The sequence below is a fragment of the Taudactylus pleione genome, unplaced genomic scaffold, assembly GCF_031769625.1.
Source record: "Taudactylus pleione unplaced genomic scaffold, aTauple2 ptg001778l, whole genome shotgun sequence".
Classification (NCBI taxonomy): domain Eukaryota; kingdom Metazoa; phylum Chordata; class Amphibia; order Anura; family Myobatrachidae; genus Taudactylus; species Taudactylus pleione.
In genome coordinates, this window is record NW_028286175.1 from 202,501 (window position 1) to 210,000 (window position 7,500).

At 37.6% G+C, this 7,500-nt stretch overlaps 4 non-coding genes and 28 pseudogenes across 4 annotated transcripts; all 32 read right to left on the bottom strand.

Moving 5' to 3' along the window:
• The window catches only part of LOC148437146 (5S ribosomal RNA), a 119-nt pseudogene extending 11 nt beyond the window's left edge, over window positions 1-108 (bottom strand).
• Window positions 109-223: 115 nt separating this feature from the next.
• On the bottom strand, window positions 224-342 carry LOC148437147 (5S ribosomal RNA; annotated as a pseudogene).
• Window positions 343-458: 116 nt separating this feature from the next.
• LOC148437148 (5S ribosomal RNA) lies at window positions 459-577 on the bottom strand (annotated as a pseudogene).
• Window positions 578-693: 116 nt separating this feature from the next.
• Window positions 694-812, bottom strand: LOC148437149 (5S ribosomal RNA; annotated as a pseudogene).
• A 116-nt stretch (window positions 813-928) lies between these two features.
• Window positions 929-1,047, bottom strand: LOC148437150 (5S ribosomal RNA; annotated as a pseudogene).
• Window positions 1,048-1,162: 115 nt separating this feature from the next.
• On the bottom strand, window positions 1,163-1,281 carry LOC148437151 (5S ribosomal RNA; annotated as a pseudogene).
• Window positions 1,282-1,397: 116 nt separating this feature from the next.
• Window positions 1,398-1,516, bottom strand: LOC148437152 (5S ribosomal RNA). Its single transcript, XR_015876255.1, has one exon. It is a non-coding gene; the product is annotated as a 5S ribosomal RNA (ribosomal RNA).
• A 115-nt stretch (window positions 1,517-1,631) lies between these two features.
• On the bottom strand, window positions 1,632-1,750 carry LOC148437153 (5S ribosomal RNA; annotated as a pseudogene).
• A 116-nt stretch (window positions 1,751-1,866) lies between these two features.
• Window positions 1,867-1,985, bottom strand: LOC148437154 (5S ribosomal RNA; annotated as a pseudogene).
• Window positions 1,986-2,101: 116 nt separating this feature from the next.
• Window positions 2,102-2,220, bottom strand: LOC148437155 (5S ribosomal RNA; annotated as a pseudogene).
• A 116-nt stretch (window positions 2,221-2,336) lies between these two features.
• On the bottom strand, window positions 2,337-2,455 carry LOC148437156 (5S ribosomal RNA; annotated as a pseudogene).
• A 116-nt stretch (window positions 2,456-2,571) lies between these two features.
• LOC148437157 (5S ribosomal RNA) lies at window positions 2,572-2,690 on the bottom strand (annotated as a pseudogene).
• Window positions 2,691-2,806: 116 nt separating this feature from the next.
• On the bottom strand, window positions 2,807-2,925 carry LOC148437158 (5S ribosomal RNA; annotated as a pseudogene).
• A 115-nt stretch (window positions 2,926-3,040) lies between these two features.
• LOC148437159 (5S ribosomal RNA) lies at window positions 3,041-3,159 on the bottom strand (annotated as a pseudogene).
• A 116-nt stretch (window positions 3,160-3,275) lies between these two features.
• Window positions 3,276-3,394, bottom strand: LOC148437160 (5S ribosomal RNA). The gene has a single exon (XR_015876256.1). It is a non-coding gene; the product is annotated as a 5S ribosomal RNA (ribosomal RNA).
• A 115-nt stretch (window positions 3,395-3,509) lies between these two features.
• Window positions 3,510-3,628, bottom strand: LOC148437161 (5S ribosomal RNA; annotated as a pseudogene).
• Window positions 3,629-3,743: 115 nt separating this feature from the next.
• LOC148437162 (5S ribosomal RNA) lies at window positions 3,744-3,862 on the bottom strand (annotated as a pseudogene).
• Window positions 3,863-3,978: 116 nt separating this feature from the next.
• Window positions 3,979-4,097, bottom strand: LOC148437163 (5S ribosomal RNA; annotated as a pseudogene).
• A 115-nt stretch (window positions 4,098-4,212) lies between these two features.
• On the bottom strand, window positions 4,213-4,331 carry LOC148437164 (5S ribosomal RNA; annotated as a pseudogene).
• A 115-nt stretch (window positions 4,332-4,446) lies between these two features.
• On the bottom strand, window positions 4,447-4,565 carry LOC148437165 (5S ribosomal RNA; annotated as a pseudogene).
• A 116-nt stretch (window positions 4,566-4,681) lies between these two features.
• LOC148437166 (5S ribosomal RNA) lies at window positions 4,682-4,800 on the bottom strand (annotated as a pseudogene).
• A 116-nt stretch (window positions 4,801-4,916) lies between these two features.
• LOC148437167 (5S ribosomal RNA) lies at window positions 4,917-5,035 on the bottom strand (annotated as a pseudogene).
• Window positions 5,036-5,386: 351 nt separating this feature from the next.
• On the bottom strand, window positions 5,387-5,505 carry LOC148437168 (5S ribosomal RNA). The gene has a single exon (XR_015876257.1). It is a non-coding gene; the product is annotated as a 5S ribosomal RNA (ribosomal RNA).
• Window positions 5,506-5,620: 115 nt separating this feature from the next.
• LOC148437169 (5S ribosomal RNA) lies at window positions 5,621-5,739 on the bottom strand (annotated as a pseudogene).
• A 116-nt stretch (window positions 5,740-5,855) lies between these two features.
• Window positions 5,856-5,974, bottom strand: LOC148437170 (5S ribosomal RNA). Its single transcript, XR_015876258.1, has one exon. It is a non-coding gene; the product is annotated as a 5S ribosomal RNA (ribosomal RNA).
• A 115-nt stretch (window positions 5,975-6,089) lies between these two features.
• On the bottom strand, window positions 6,090-6,208 carry LOC148437171 (5S ribosomal RNA; annotated as a pseudogene).
• Window positions 6,209-6,323: 115 nt separating this feature from the next.
• LOC148437172 (5S ribosomal RNA) lies at window positions 6,324-6,442 on the bottom strand (annotated as a pseudogene).
• Window positions 6,443-6,557: 115 nt separating this feature from the next.
• LOC148437173 (5S ribosomal RNA) lies at window positions 6,558-6,676 on the bottom strand (annotated as a pseudogene).
• A 115-nt stretch (window positions 6,677-6,791) lies between these two features.
• LOC148437174 (5S ribosomal RNA) lies at window positions 6,792-6,910 on the bottom strand (annotated as a pseudogene).
• Window positions 6,911-7,025: 115 nt separating this feature from the next.
• LOC148437175 (5S ribosomal RNA) lies at window positions 7,026-7,144 on the bottom strand (annotated as a pseudogene).
• Window positions 7,145-7,259: 115 nt separating this feature from the next.
• Window positions 7,260-7,378, bottom strand: LOC148437176 (5S ribosomal RNA; annotated as a pseudogene).
• Window positions 7,379-7,494: 116 nt separating this feature from the next.
• Window positions 7,495-7,500, bottom strand: part of LOC148437177 (5S ribosomal RNA) — a 119-nt pseudogene continuing 113 nt past the window's right edge.

The following is a 7,500-nucleotide window of genomic DNA, read 5'->3' on the forward strand; positions in this document are numbered from 1 at the left end:
CCTAGTATTCCCAGGTGGTCTCCCATCCAAGTACTAACCAGGCTGAACACTGCATAGCTTCCAAGATCAGACGAGATTGGGCATGTCTAGTGTGGTTTGGCTGTAGGTGCTCAAAACCATTAACTTTAGACCTCTTTTACTTCTTAACTCAAGTAAATTCATTGATAAGTTGAAAAATGAAATGTAGAATGTAATAGAAAAGAATGTTTTGGCTGTCTAAAATTACCTACAGCACCTGGTATTCCAAGGTAGTCTCCCATCCAAGTACAAACCAGGCCCAACACTGCATAGCTTCCAAGATCAGACGAGATTGGGCATGTCCAGTGTGGTTTGGCTGTAGGTGCTCAAAAGCATTAAATTTAGACCTCTATTACTTCTTAACTCAAGTAAATTCATTGTTAAGTTGAAAAAATTAAATGTGAAATGTAATAGAAAAGAATGTTCTGGCAGTATAAAATTACCTACAGCTCCTGGTATTCCCAGGTGGTCTCCCATCCAAGTACATACCAGGCCAAACACTGCATAGCTTCCAAGATCAGACGAGATTGGGCATTTCCACTGTGGTTTGGCTGTAGGTGCTCAAAAGCATTAAATTTAGACCGCTTTTACTTCTTAACACAAGTATATTCATTGATAAGTTGAAAAAATTAAATGTAAAATGTAATAGAAAAGAATGTTATGGCAGTTTAAAATTACCTACAGCACCTGGGATTCCTAGGTAGTCACCCATCCAAGTACTAACCAGTCCCAACACTGCATAGCTTCCAAGATCAGACGAGATTGGGCATGTCCAGTGTGGTTTGGCTGTAGGTGCTCAAAAACATTAACTTTAGACCTCTATTACTTCTTAACTCAAGGAAATTCATTGATAAGTTGAAAAAATTAAATGTAAAATATAATAGAAAAGAATGTTATGGCAGTATAAAATTACCTACAGCTCCTGGTATTCCCAGGTGGTCTCCCATCCAAGTACTAACCAGGCCCAACACTGCATAGCTTCCAAGATCAGACGAGATTGGGCATGTCCAGTGTGGTTTGGCTGTAGGTGCTCAAAAACATTAACTTTAGACCTCTTTTACTTCTTAACTCAAGTAAATTCAATGATAAGTTGAAAAATTAAATGTAAAATGTAATAGAAAAGAATGTTAAGGCAGTATAAAATTACCTACAGCTCCTTGTATTCCCAGGTGGTCTCCCATCCAAGTACTAACCAGGCCGAACACTGCATAGCTTCCAAGATCAGAAAAGATTGGGCATGTCCACTGTGGTTTGGCTGTAGGTGCTCAAAAAAATTAACTTTAGACCTCTATTACTTCTTAACTCAAGTAAATTCATTGATAAGTTGAAAAAATTAAATGTAAAATGTAATAGAAAAGAATGTTATGGCAGTATAAAATTACCTACAGCACCTGGTATTCCCAGGTGGTCTCCCATCCAAGTACTAACCAGGCCCAACACTGCATAGCTTCCAAGATCAGACGAGATTGGGCATGTCCAGTGTGGTTTGGCTGTAGGTGCTCAAAAACATTAACTTTAGACCTCTTTTACTTCTTAACTCAAGTAAATTCAATGATAAGTTGAAAAATGAAATGTAAAATGTAATAGAAAAGAATGTTATGGCAGTATAAAATTACATACAGCACCTAGTATTCCCAGGTGGTCTCCCATCCAAGTACTAACCAGGCCCAACACTGCATAGCTTCCAAGATCAGACGAGATTGGGCATGTCTAGTGTGGTTTGGCTGTAGGTGTTCAAAACCATTAACTTTAGACCTCTTTTACTTCTTAACTCAAGTAAATTCATTGATAAGTTGAAAAAATGAAATGTAGAATGTAATAGAAAAGAATGTTTTGGCTGTCTAAAATTACCTACAGCACCTGGTATTCCAAGGTGGTCTCCCATCCAAGTACAAACCAGACCCAACACTGCATAGCTTCCAAGATCAGACGAGATTGGGCATGTCCAGTGTGGTTTGGCTGTAGATGCTCAAAAGCATTAAATTTAGACCTCTATTACTTCTTAACTCAAGTAAATTCATTGTTAAGTTGAAAAAATTAAATGTAAAATGTAATAGAAAAGAATGTTCTGGCAGTATAAAATTACCTACAGCTCCTGGTATTCCCAGGTGGTCTCCCATCCAAGTACTTACCAGGCCCAACACTGCATAGCTTCCAAGATCAGACGAGATTGGCCATGTCCACTGTGGTTTGGCTGTAGGTGCTCAAAAGCATTAAATTTAGACCGCTTTTACTTCTTAACACAAGTAAATTCATTGATAAGTTGAAAAAATTAAATGTAAAATGTAATAGAAAAGAATGTTATGGCAGTTTAAAATTACCTACAGCACCTGGGATTCCTAGGTAGTCACCCATCCAAGTACTAACCAGTCCCAACACTGCATAGCTTCCAAGATCAGACGAGATTGGGCATGTCCAGTGTGGTTTGGCTGTAGGTGCTCAAAAACATTAACTTTAGACCTGTATTAATTCTTAACTCAAGTAAATTAATTGATAAGTTGAAAAAATTAAATGTAAAATGTAATAGAAAAGAATGTTATGGGAGTATAAAATTACCTACTGCACCTGGTTTTCCCAGGTGGTCTCCCATCCAAGTACTGACGAGGCCCAACACTGCATAGCTACCAAGATAAGACGAGATTGGGCATGTCCAGTGTGGATTGGCTGTAGGTGCTCAAAAATATTAACTTTATACCTCTATTACTTCTTAACTCAAGGAAATTCATTGATAAGTTGAAAAAATTAAATGTAAAATGTAATAGAAAAGAATGTTATGGCAGTATAAAATTACCTACAGCACCTGGTATTCCCAGGTGGTCTCCCATCCAAGTACTAACCAGGCCCAACACTGCATAGCTTCCAAGATCAGACGAGATTGGGCATGTCCAGGGTGGTTTGGCTGTAGGTGCTCAAAAACATTAACTTTAGACCTCTTTTACTTCTTAACTCAAGTAAATTCAATGATAAGTTGAAAAATTAAATGTAAAATGTAATAGAAAAGAATGTTAAGGCAGTATAAAATTACCTACAGCTCCTTGTATTCCCAGGTGGTCTCCCATCCAAGTACTAACCAGGCCGAACACTGCATAGCTTCCAAGATCAGACAAGCTTGGGCATGTCCACTGTGGTTTGGCTGTAGGTGCTCAAAAACATTAACTTTAGACCTCTATTACTTCTTAACTCAAGTAAATTCATTGATAAGTTGAAAAAATTAAATGTAAAATGTAATAGAAAAGAATGTTATGGCAGTATAAAATTACCTACAGCACCTGGTATTCCCAGGTGGTCTCCCATCCAAGTACTAACCAGGCCCAACACTGCATAGCTTCCAAGATCAGACGAGATTGGGCATGTCCAGTGTGGTTTGGCTGTAGGTGCTCTAAAACATTAACTTTAGAAATCTTTTACTTCTTAACTCAAGTAAATTCAATGATAAGTTGAAAAATTAAATGTAAAATTTAATAGAAAAGAATGTTATGGCAGTATAAAATTACCTACAGCTCCTGGTATTCCCAGGTGGTCTCCAATCCAAGTACTAACCAGGCCCAACACTGCATAGCTTCCAAGATCAGATGAGATTGGGCATGTCCAGTGTGGTTTGGCTGTAGGTGCTCAAAAACATTAACTTTAGACCTCTTTTACTTCTTAACTCAAGTAAATTCAATGATAAGTTGAAAAATTAAATGTAAAATGTAATAGAAAAGAATGTTATGGCAGTATAAAATTACCTACAGCTCCTGGTATTCCCAGGTGGTCTCCCATCCAAGTACTAACCAGGCCCAACACTGCATAGCTTCCAAGATCAGATGAGATTGGGCATGTTCAGTGAGGTTTGGCTGTAGGTGCTCAAAAACATTAACTTTAGACCTCTATTACTTCTTAACTCAAGTAAATTCATTGATAAGTTGAAAAAATTAAATGTAAAATGTAATAGAAAAGAATGTTATGGCAGTATAAAATTACCTACAGCACCTGGTAATCCCAGGTGGTCTCCCATCCAAGTACTAACCAGGCCCAACACTGCCTAGCTTCCAAGTTCAGACGAGATTGGGCATGTCCAGTGTGGTTTGGCTGTCGGTGCTCGAAAACATTAACTTTAGACCTCTTTTACTTCTTAACTCAAGTAAATTCAATGATAAGTTGAAAAATGAAATGTAAAATGTAATAGAAAAGAATGTTATGGCAGTATAAAATTACCTACAGCACCTAGTATTCCCAGGTGGTCTCCCATCCAAGTACTAACCAGGCTGAACACTGCATAGCTTCCAAGATCAGACGAGATTGGGCATGTCTAGTGTGGTTTGGCTGTAGGTGCTCAAAACCATTAACTTTAGACCTCTTTTACTTCTTAACTCAAGTAAATTCATTGATAAGTTGAAAAATGAAATGTAGAATGTAATAGAAAAGAATGTTTTGGCTGTCTAAAATTACCTACAGCACCTGGTATTCCAAGGTAGTCTCCCATCCAAGTACAAACCAGGCCCAACACTGCATAGCTTCCAAGATCAGACGAGATTGGGCATGTCCAGTGTGGTTTGGCTGTAGGTGCTCAAAAGCATTAAATTTAGACCTCTATTACTTCTTAACTCAAGTAAATTCATTGTTAAGTTGAAAAAATTAAATGTGAAATGTAATAGAAAAGAATGTTCTGGCAGTATAAAATTACCTACAGCTCCTGGTATTCCCAGGTGGTCTCCCATCCAAGTACATACCAGGCCAAACACTGCATAGCTTCCAAGATCAGACGAGATTGGGCATTTCCACTGTGGTTTGGCTGTAGGTGCTCAAAAGCATTAAATTTAGACCGCTTTTACTTCTTAACACAAGTATATTCATTGATAAGTTGAAAAAATTAAATGTAAAATGTAATAGAAAAGAATGTTATGGCAGTTTAAAATTACCTACAGCACCTGGGATTCCTAGGTAGTCACCCATCCAAGTACTAACCAGTCCCAACACTGCATAGCTTCCAAGATCAGACGAGATTGGGCATGTCCAGTGTGGTTTGGCTGTAGGTGCTCAAAAACATTAACTTTAGACCTGTATTACTTCTTAACTCAAGTAAATTAATTGATAAGTTGAAAAAATTAAATGTAAAATGTAATAGAAAAGAATGTTATGGGAGTATAAAATTACCTACTGCACCTGGTTTTCCCAGGTGGTCTCCTATCCAAGTACTGACGAGGCCCAACACTGCACAGCTACCAAGATAAGACGAGATTGGGCATGTCCAGTGTGGATTGGCTGTAGGTGCTCAAAAGTATTAACTTTAGACCTCTATTACTTCTTAACTCAAGGAAATTCATTGATAAGTTGAAAAAATTAAATGTAAAATGTAATAGAAAAGAATGTTATGGCAGTAAAAAATTACCTACAGCACCTGGTATTCCCAGGTGGTCTCCCATCCAAGTACTAACCAGGCCCAACACTGCATAGCTTCCAAGATCAGACGAGATTGGGCATGTCCAGTGTGGTTTGGCTGTAGGTGCTCAAAAACATTAACTTTAGACCTCTTTTACTTCTTAACTCAAGTAAATTCAATGATAAGTTGAAAAATTAAATGTAAAATGTAATAGAAAAGAATGTTAAGGCAGTATAAAATTACCTACAGCTCCTTGTATTCCCAGGTGGTCTCCCATCCAAGTACTAACCAGGCCGAACACTGCATAGCTTCCAAGATCAGAAAAGATTGGGCATGTCCACTGTGGTTTGGCTGTAGGTGCTCAAAAAAATTAACTTTAGACCTCTATTACTTCTTAACTCAAGTAAATTCATTGATAAGTTGAAAAAATTAAATGTAAAATGTAATAGAAAAGAATGTTATGGCAGTATAAAATTACCTACAGCACCTGGTATTCCCAGGTGGTCTCCCATCCAAGTACTAACCAGGCCCAACACTGCATAGCTTCCAAGATCAGACGAGATTGGGCATGTCCAGTGTGGTTTGGCTGTAGGTGCTCTAAAACATTAACTTTAGACCTCTTTTACTTCTTAACTCAAGTAAATTCAATGATAAGTTGAAAAATTAAATGTAAAATTTAATAGAAAAGAAAGTTATGGCAGTATAAAATTACCTACAGCTCCTGGTATTCCCAGGTGGTCTCACATCCAAGTACTAACCAGGCCCAACACTGCATAGCTTCCAAGATCAGACGAGATTGGGCATGTCCAGTGTGGTTTGGCTGTAGGTGCTCTAAAACATTAACTTTAGACCTCTTTTACTTCTTAACTCAAGTAAATTCAATGATAAGTTGAAAAATTAAATGTAAAATTTAATAGAAAAGAATGTTATGGCAGTATAAAATTACCTACAGCTCCTGGTATTCCCAGGTGGTCTCCCATCCAAGTACTAACCAGGCCCAACACTGCATAGCTTCCAAGATCAGACGAGATTGGGCATGTCCAGTGTGGTTTGGCTGTAGGTGCTCAAAAACATTAACTTTAGACCTCTTTTACTTCTTAACTCAAGTAAATTCAATGATAAGTTGAAAAATGAAATGTAAAATGTAATAGAAAACAATGTTTTGGCTGTCTAAAATTACCTACAGCACCTGGTATTCCCAGGTGGTCTCCCTTCCAAGTACAAACCAGGCCCAACACTGCATAGCTTCCAAGATCAGACGAGATTGGGCATGTCCAGTGTGGTTTGGCTGTAGGTGCTCTAAAACATTAACTTTAGACCTCTTATACTTCTTAACTCAAGTAAATTCAATGATAAGTTGAAAAATTAAATGTAAAATTTAATAGAAAAGAAAGTTATGGCAGTATAAAATTACCTACAGCTCCTGGTATTCCCAGGTGGTCTCACATCCAAGTACTAACCAGGCCCAACACTGCATAGCTTCCAAGATCAGACGAGATTGGGCATGTCCAGTGTGGTTTGGCTGTAGGTGCTCTAAAACATTAACTTTAGACCTCTTTTACTTCTTAACTCAAGTAAATTCAATGATAAGTTGAAAAATTAAATGTAAAATTTAATAGAAAAGAATGTTATGGCAGTATAAAATTACCTACAGCTCCTGGTATTCCCAGGTGGTCTCCCATCCAAGTACTAACCAGGCCCAACACTGCATAGCTTCCAAGATCAGACGAGATTGGGCATGTCCAGTGTGGTTTGGCTGTAGGTGCTCAAAAACATTAACTTTAGACCTCTTTAACTTCTTAACTCAAGTAAATTCAATGATAAGTTGAAAAATGAAATGTAAAATGTAATAGAAATCAATGTTTTGGCTGTCTAAAATTACCTACAGCACCTGGTATTCCCAGGTGGTCTCCCTTCCAAGTTCAAACCAGGCCCAACACTGCATAGCTTCCAAGATCAGACGAGATTGGGCATGTCCAGTGTGGTTTGGCTGTAGGTGCTCAAAAGCATTAAATTTAGACCTCTATTACTTCTTAACTCAAGTAAATTCATTGTTAAATTGAAAAAATTAAATGTAAAATGTAATAGAAAAGAATGTTCTGGCAGTATAAAATTACCTA